Source organism: Chiloscyllium punctatum, chromosome 18, assembly GCF_047496795.1.
Source record: "Chiloscyllium punctatum isolate Juve2018m chromosome 18, sChiPun1.3, whole genome shotgun sequence".
In the NCBI taxonomy this organism is placed as follows: domain Eukaryota; kingdom Metazoa; phylum Chordata; class Chondrichthyes; order Orectolobiformes; family Hemiscylliidae; genus Chiloscyllium; species Chiloscyllium punctatum.
In genome coordinates this window covers 51411093-51419964 of record NC_092756.1, presented here as the reverse complement: position 1 = coordinate 51419964, position 8872 = coordinate 51411093, and the positions used below count along the sequence as shown (strand labels likewise).

Genomic DNA, 8872 nt, shown 5'->3' with positions numbered 1-8872 from the left:
AAATTTATTAAGTCGCTTCTCGTCGATACCCACACAGGTTTCCAACTTAGTTGGTATCCATGTGGCTGATGTCCAGGAGTGAACAGCTCTGCAGAAAATTGCACGGTTAAGGTAAAAGGCAAGGAAAGTGGCATCTCGAACCGGCCCCGAGGTCAGAGCATCCTCACAATGTAATCTGTCGTTCTCGGATTGTAATGCTACCTCCGGTTTTAGGGGGGAGAACATTCTTTGGGAACCTTATTCTGCAAAACAGACACAGTGACTGAAACTATGCTGCACGGTGTGATGTGGAACACGGCCTGCTCAGCTTTGTGCATTTTCCCTGTAGTCCGGTGTGTTTCATGTTCCGTGTAAACGTGTAAGTTGTCCTGTTTCGAGCAATGGGTGAAATCATTTAGCAAAGCAAGAATCGAAATTGCAGTAATGTCAAGCCGCTCATGGTTATTTGACCAAATCATAACCGAACATATGTTCTCACAGATACATTTGGAGCTGAAAAGAGTCTGAGAAGATAGACTCAGTTTACCATTGATTTTTGTCTGGATTGATGGGCTATCATTATCTGCTGCGAAATTGATATTGTAGACGGGCACATCCCAGCAGCTGTGCGAGTCAGAGAGGGATCATGGAAGCCTTTTCATGTGACTTGGCATGGGTTGATATGCAGGATAGCACAATTGGAAATGCAAGAAAACGTGCCGTCTGGCCGGCTGGTAGTGTGGCCGAGCGGTCGAAGGCGCTGGATCCAGGTTCCAGTCTCGAAAGGGGCGTGGGTTCGAATCCCACCACTGCCATTTCTGCTGATCAACTCCAATGTTGCAGCTTGTTAAAATGCTGTTACGGTCCCTACTGTATTGGTGCTAAAAACAGAAAATAAACCAGCTTGCTTCCCGGATAATGACTTGTGGCGTGGGATAGTGCCGAATATTTCAAAGTGTTTCTGTCTGTCATTATCGTGTTCGCCACCCGCGCAGCAAATCGCAAGCACCTGTGGTGTTCCAGGCAAGTTGAGCTTGTACTGGAACCGAATGGAAACTATTATTTCATTGCTGTTGTGAAACAAAGTCCTGGGGTGACTCGACTCGTCGTTATTTGGTTTTCTGGCCAATGGGAAAATCGTTCCAACGAATTTCGATGTGATATGCTATTGAATTTCTCCCATTTCCTTCATTTCCGTCCTGGAGACATCGGAAGGGAAAGGTAATCTCATCGAGACTGTGATTGGTGAAATTCACTTTTTATGGCCCATTCTTATTCGGTTCTTTCTTTCTCTCTTTTCAGCATTATCTGGGAATTGGTGGTTCCCTAAGGCTGCAGTATGTTTGAAAGAGTAGTTTGGAATTGTCCTGTTGTTAGTTGTGAGATTACTTTATAACTCATGCACTCGGACTGTCTCACATTTTGCATTCATGCATCTGTGTCTGAAAATGCATTAGGTATGCCAGTTTTGTTTGTGTCCCGTGTTAAATGCTTTCTGTTTTGCGATTCGCTCAATACATTACGAGTTAACAGGGTTTCTGAGGTAACTTCCAGCTGCAAAAATCCTTAACAATGTGATCTGTCATTCTCGGATTGGAATGCGACCTCCGATTTTAGGGTGGAGAACATTCTTTGGGAGTCTTTTTCTGCAAAACAGGCACAGTGACTGAAACTATGCTGCACGGCATGATTTAGGACAGCTCTGCTCAGCTTTGTGCATTTCCCCTGTAGTCCGGTGTGTTCAGAGGACTCTCAGAGGAACCTTTGCACTTTCACCAGAACTGCAACTGCATCATTTCCCTACTCATTTTCCCAGTTTACATTTTCCTGCTCGTCAGTGTGCGAGATAAGTGGCTGTCCGGCCCTATCTCCGGCACCTTTATTTCCCTTCCCAGGAACAAAGACACGGAGGAGTCTGTCCAAAACATTTTCATTCAACTTTGCAAATCGGGTGTTTTTCCCAAAGGTACACACACACAAGCATAGTAATCTCCACGCATTATATACATGTATATGTGGGCTGGGACTCCTACTGCTGTCTTGACCAATGAGTGCTAGGGTTCCCCACTGTTTTCCTTATTTGGGTTCTGGTGCCTGCGATTATTTTGTTATTCACTTGGCCAATCAGTGTTCGAGCTCCCCGTTCTTTCCTTGTATGGATGATGTTTAACAACTGTGGTTAAGGGCGCTCTCTCAAATATCGAGGAAAGCTGTTACAATTGTTTCATTCATACAAACATGGGGGAGGTCCGGCAACAGTTTCGAGTGTCTGCTTGTGTTTACTATAAGGTAGAAAAGACTAAAATGCAGCTAACCGTTTAAAAATTACACTACCCCCTACATCACTGATTTAAAGAAAACCAAATGGATGCGATGTCATTCTGTAGGCTCTATGTCGATTCCTCCGTTTCAGTTCCAACATGGCGTAGATCTCAGGGCGCACCTTAATACTTGCGACGCTATGGAAACACCCCTGTTACCTCAGCGTGGTAACAAGCCATTTGTTTGAATAAAATGACCTTCTAATGAGTAACCCACCCAAACACTTTTCCCGATCATATTTCTTTACATTTACTGCTGACTAATACACATATCCCTGAACACAATGTGCAATTTAGCATAGCCAGCTCACCTAACCTGCACATGTTTGGATTGTGGGAGGACACCACAGCAAAGTCACATAGACTTGGGGAGAACGTGCGAAGTCCCCACAGTCACCCGAGGAGGGAATCAAACCGTTGTCCCTGGCGCTGTTAGGCAGCATTGCTAACCACTGAGGTACCATGTAATCTTATGCAATAAGTAAAATCAGTGAAAGATACGAAGAAACAAGCTTCAAATGAACACTCTCCGATATTGTCAAAGAATGTCAATCTTGCATTCAATGCGAATAGGTATATGGAAAAAAAAATCCCGGCAATTCATGAATAAACAATAATTAAAACTTTAATTTGATCAAATGTCATAAAAATATTTCAACGAATTGCAATTTTTAATAACAAATGTAGGTAATTAGCTGACTAATGAATAATTGGAAGTGGCATATATTTACTTAACGTTGAAGAAAGCGACTTGTTTTTCCCCTTGTTACACAGCAGAATAATAATCTGTGTGTGTGTGTGTGTGTGTGTGCAGATGTGTGCGTGTGTTCGAAATGTTTGAATAAACTCTTTCTAACAAAATAACTGATGACTTACGATCACTTAGCCTTGTCACCTTTAAGACCACAATATTCTCAAATATTTTCCAGGAACTTACAACCAGAAGAACTAGTTAATTCCTTTTCATAGGAACCCAAAGAGAATAAGTAGCGGACACTGTGAATTAGTGAGTCAATGCAAGAATTCAACTGAAGACAACATCTCTTGTTTCCTAAAATGTTCAAAATTTAATAAATCAAAATTTATTGCCATTGTTGAATGAAAGAATAAAGAGATGTTAATTCTTTTTCATTTGATTTTGTTGCATGAAACATCCGTAAGTCGTATTATGATTACAAACACAATAAATGTGAGCATTGAAGTCAAATACAATTAATTGAATTCAACTATGTTTCAACAGGTAAAATAAAAATTGATAATTACAATGATTGAGAGATTGTGCACTGCAATAGCTTTACAGTGGTTCATGTACTGTGCCATAATTCCACATTTGTGCAACCTACTAGATTGAATAATTATTATTTTTATTATGAATCAGCAACAATTGATTGATCAAAGTATGTCAATGCATTGAGGAATAATGAAAAAACTTGTTTTGCAAGTGTTTGAGCAAAGCCTGGAAATGAACTGGAAATAATTCAGTGAAAAGTAATTACATTTTCCTGAATTTTAAGGCGAGATTACCGTGATCATTCAAATGAGCAAACATCAGGTATTTGCAGTGACGTTGAATGGGAAGTCCTTGGTTCCTTTCTGGGGTAGGTGACCTGAAAAATAAATGCATTATCATACTGTACTATTAGTACTTAGAAATAATGAATTAAATCTAAATGTGAATCTCACTATACCTGTTCGAAAGACTTTCTTAAATAATTGTGCCACTATTGTAATGACAATGAATTGTTAGTAAATGCTGTCATGTGAAGAATTAAAATGAATCAATATTTGAAAAGCACCTTGTGGTGATGTTGATTGGATATTTATTAAGATAAGTAAACTGAAGCATAAAACATAGTACCTAGGTTTATGGATTGAAGAAAAATGAGCCATTCAGTGATTATTGAGCAAACTTCTTCCTTTTTATAGTCAAAAATGTACGTAATACAAGAACTGTGAATTTCCATCCATAGGATTCCTTGTAGAGATATGTTACATCGATTTATATGATTAATATTATGATGAATGTTTAAAGATTAGTGTCAGAATTAGGAAGAGAATTAGTAGATCATGAAAGTGAGCTTGAAACCGAACAACAATATAGTCAATGACATGTGTTATATCAGCAATTTTAATAATATTGTCATTATTGTACAATGATGAATAATGTTGGAATAGAAATGAAAATAAAATCACCATTTTGAAAGCAGTACTTTTCTTACAATGAAATGAAAACAATAATCATTTGTCGCATGCATGATTTGAAATAGCAGTTTTTTTTTAATGTGACGTATACAGTGAAGACTAACATTTTTGCAAAAATGTAGGAATTTCACAAATTTAAAATGCAGTGTTTGTTCAATTTGTAATAAAAATGGTTATAATTTGAATTATCTCTTGTACACACATAACAAAAACGGAGCTTAGAAATTGTTAGAATGACAACAATTTGGTTCCTTATGTTATTGTAGTTCAGTCAATATCTGTGATAAAGTAGAATTATTGGTTTAAACAATATGAATCAACATTAACGATGAACTGAAACATAACACGTCAATTGCATTAACTGTATAGAATAGTTAATTAATGCTTACTATTGTCATTTGTCCCAGGAACAATAAGATACTTACTTAGGTTATTCCACTGAATAGTAATCAGCTGAATATCTTTGTGTCGCTTTATGTGCACTGTTTTGTGTGAACATTGATTTCAATGAATTTCGATATTTACATGAATTAGGAACAGAGTAATAACCGGGTATGAAAGATCTTATTTAAGATTAGACAATTTTTAGTATTGACTAGATTTGCTGAACACCACACACTTAAGACATCATGCAGTAAATGAGATTAGAGAGAAATATGCAAATTCAATTTTCAAATGAATGCTCTCGGATATTTTCAAAGCATTTCAATCTTACACTAAATATAAATAGGTGAGTGGAAAACTAAAAACAAATTTCAGACAACTCATAAAAAGATCAATAACTAAAAATTGATATATAGTAGAAAGTGGCATTTGTTTATTTTACTGAAGAAGAACTAGATTTTTTTCTGATATTTCTAGCTTTGAAGCATTACGTTCTTTGTGCAGTCTGAACTCAGCTCTTCAGAACAAAAGAAAATCAAGGAATATCTTTACTTTGCATATTTCATCTTTGTGAGTGCAACATTCTCTAATATTTTCCAAGGAATATTGATTGAGTCGAATTAGATAAATTCTGTTATTAGCGAACTGAAGAAAATCCATGGCAGATACTGTGAGTCTTGGAATGAACAACAAAGGGAAGCATATCTAATGTTGAATTGAAAGGCAATTCATTCGATTCTTAGATATTTTCTAATCAGCATTCAGAGCTGCTCTGGCACAGGTCTGTACAAGGTGGGAATTGAAATTGTACCCCTTGTCTCGTAGCAGAGACACGACCAGAGTTGCACAAGATTCCTTCATAACACTCCCAACCAGGCTGGGCAGGGCTGAAAACTAATCAGATGTTTATTGTGATAAGTGGATTTGAATTAACTGGTTGGATACTGTGTGTAATCTACTAAAACTTCAGTCGTAATTTATAATAATGATGGGAATTAACAAATGTCTTAATTAAACGTGATTTTTCTGCTCACTTGTGGAATGACAGCTTGACAGGATTGTGTGATTACTTTGCATTATAAATAAAGAATGAATACAATTAGTCTATATAGTCAGAAGTTTCTCATTTTCTGAAATGCAAAATAAAATGTTTTTGTTCTACACGTAAATTGGAACAAACTGATGAATTGGTCAGTCAATGTGCCTAGTCAGATGAAGACAAATTCCATTCTTTCCGAAAATGTCCGACTTCTAAGTAGTCACCATTTCCTGTGATTGTTTAATGAAATAAGAGAGATGGCAACCCTTTTTTGTGTACTTTAAAAAAATTCAAACGCGTTTACAAGTTTAAAATGAAAAGCAATATTCAGAATGGTTGAGAGATTGTACATTGCAATGTCCTTGCATTAGTTATTTCATGGAAACATAGTTCCACATGTACACCCCTTACCGAATTGAATAATTATTAGGCATTCAAAATTATCAGATTATCCTGCAATCTGTACTTGTTGTCTCAACTTTTTGTCTGTAGAAATACAATATATAATCCATGCAAGTTTTCATGTCATCAATATTCAGTCATTTGTGTCAGCATTACAAAGAAAATAAATCGACAAGGAACATGGGTATCATAGCAAAAAACAGTCAACAGCATTTATAGAGGAAATTTGTCAACATTGACTCTGAGTAAATACATGAAAAAGTTTAATGGGGATCTGTTACAATGTACTGAGCCGCAATTACATTTTTATCATGATGGCTTGGGGGAACCTATCAGAAAACTCGCCTATATTTAGGAATTCCTTTATCTCAAAACATGCTACTATCAGTATCCTTAGTCGTAAATAATGAATTCTCATTATTGGTGTGGGAAAGATGTAGTGTGTAAATTATAAGAAGTTATCTCTTGCATATATTTGGGATGGTGTGAAAGCATGATGTTTGCTGTGGTTATTCATCTTGAGAACAATACAATACTGCCAAAAGGTTTTGCACTGAACAGTAATTAGGTGCCCTTGAATACCATCGTGTGGCTTTATGTGCAGTGATCACTGTTATTTCAAGAGTTTTGAGATATTTTCCATGATTTGTAAAATGATTAATAATTTTGTGACAAACGTCCACATGTGGTTAGGAGCTGGATTTATAGAATCCAAGGTATTGATGTGAAAACCCTTCATTGTCGACATTTCCAAGCGAGGTGTATAATGCTCAGGCACTGGCTGGAAGTCAAGGTGTAAGAAAATCTGATTGATCTTGGAGCTGATTGATTCTAGCTCCTGTTTGACTTAGTTTGATTAATTTTGTGTTTGTCCCGATTTCTCTGAGTGTAGGTGAATTTAGAACGTCCAATTTCTGTCCAAGGGTCACTTCACATCACTAGAGAGTTAAAACATAATTCACATATTGTGATAACAATGAATTTTCAATTACAGTTTGTGTTTTCACAGAAAAAATCGATTTGATGTTGTCCAGAAATTTACACTGACAGTGATTAGATACTTATTCAGATAGATAAACTGAGAATTATAATGAAGTTGCAGGATTGTTGAATGGTTAAACCACAGACTTAAGAGGCATTTTGGAGTGATTTGGAGGCGCCAGTGTTGGACTGGGCTGTACAAAGTTAAAAATCAAACACCATCAGGTTATAAACCAACATGTTTATTTTGAAGAACTAGCTTTCATAGCGCTGCTCCTTCATCAGGTGGTTGAAGGAGCAAAGCTCCAAAACCTAGTGCTTCCAAATAAACATAGCCTGGACTATAGCCTGGTGTTGTGTGATTTTTAACTTTGTTTTTTTTTTTGGAAGGAATGTTTTCTTTTATTCAAATATACAGGCTGTTCAAGAATTCTATCGAGCCTTCCGTGATTTTTGTTTAGAGACCATTCATGTATAATTCATACAATTTTCACTGTAATCACTATTTCAAATTTCCATCAGATTTAAAATGAAAATGAGGACCAATTAATGAGTACTTCCATGAATGGAAAGCACAATAAATTCAATTTACAGAGGCAAGATTCAAGTTTGATCTGAATAAGCAAATAAACACTTTGAATGAAAAATATTTGAAAATGTTTATATTTAAATTTGAACTAAGTCAAATTACATTTTTTTGAAAGACATGGCCTGAAAACCTATTTGAAAACATGAACAAATCAGGGCGATCAACATGTCTTGCTATCAGTGTCGTCGGCCTATTGTAATAAAGAATAAATACCACTTTCAGCAACAAGTATCATGTGTAATTACTGAAATGAAATGTAAGAGGATCACTCTTGTATTTATTGGCAAGAATGATAACCAGATTTTTACTGTGGTTATTGCACTCTGTAACAATATGATCAAGACCAATGGCTGTTAGAATCATTGGCCACTCGTCATGAAGAATAAACACTGCTTTGAGCAACAAGGATCATGGATAATTACTGAAAAGAAATTTCAGAGAAAACCCATTGTATTTATTGGCGGGAATGATGACCAGATGCTTACTGTGGTGATTAATCTCAGGAACAATAAGACAATTACTCAGATTATTTCCTGAACAGTAATTAAATGGTCATGAAGACCATTGTGTGGCTTTATGTATCGTGCTTTGTGTGAGCATTGATTTTAATAACGTTGTGATAGTATACAGGTGTGCAGCTGAGGTGAGTTGGCCATGCTAAATTGCCAATAATGTTCATGGATGTTTAGGTTAGGTGCATTAGTTTTTGTCAGAGTGGTGCTAGAAAAGCACAGCAGTTCAGGTAGCATCTGAGGAGCAGTAGAATCGACGTTTTGGGCAAAAGCCTTTCATTAGGAATACAACCTGTATCCCTGATGAAGGGCTTTTGCCCGAAACATCGATTTTACTGCTCCTCGGATGCAGCCTGAACTGTTGTGCTTTTCCAGCACCGCTCTCATCTAAACTCTGGTTTCCTGTATTTGCAGTCATTGTTTTTACCTGGGTTAGGTGCATGAGTCAGAGGAAATGTCGAGT

General features: G+C 36.7%; 1 non-coding gene across 1 annotated transcript; it reads left to right on the top strand.

The window, feature by feature from the left end:
* The first annotated feature begins 712 nt into the window (after positions 1-712).
* trnal-cag (transfer RNA leucine (anticodon CAG)) lies at positions 713-794 on the top strand. The gene has a single exon. It is a non-coding gene; the product is annotated as a tRNA-Leu (tRNA).
* The last annotated feature ends 8078 nt before the right edge of the window (positions 795-8872 follow it).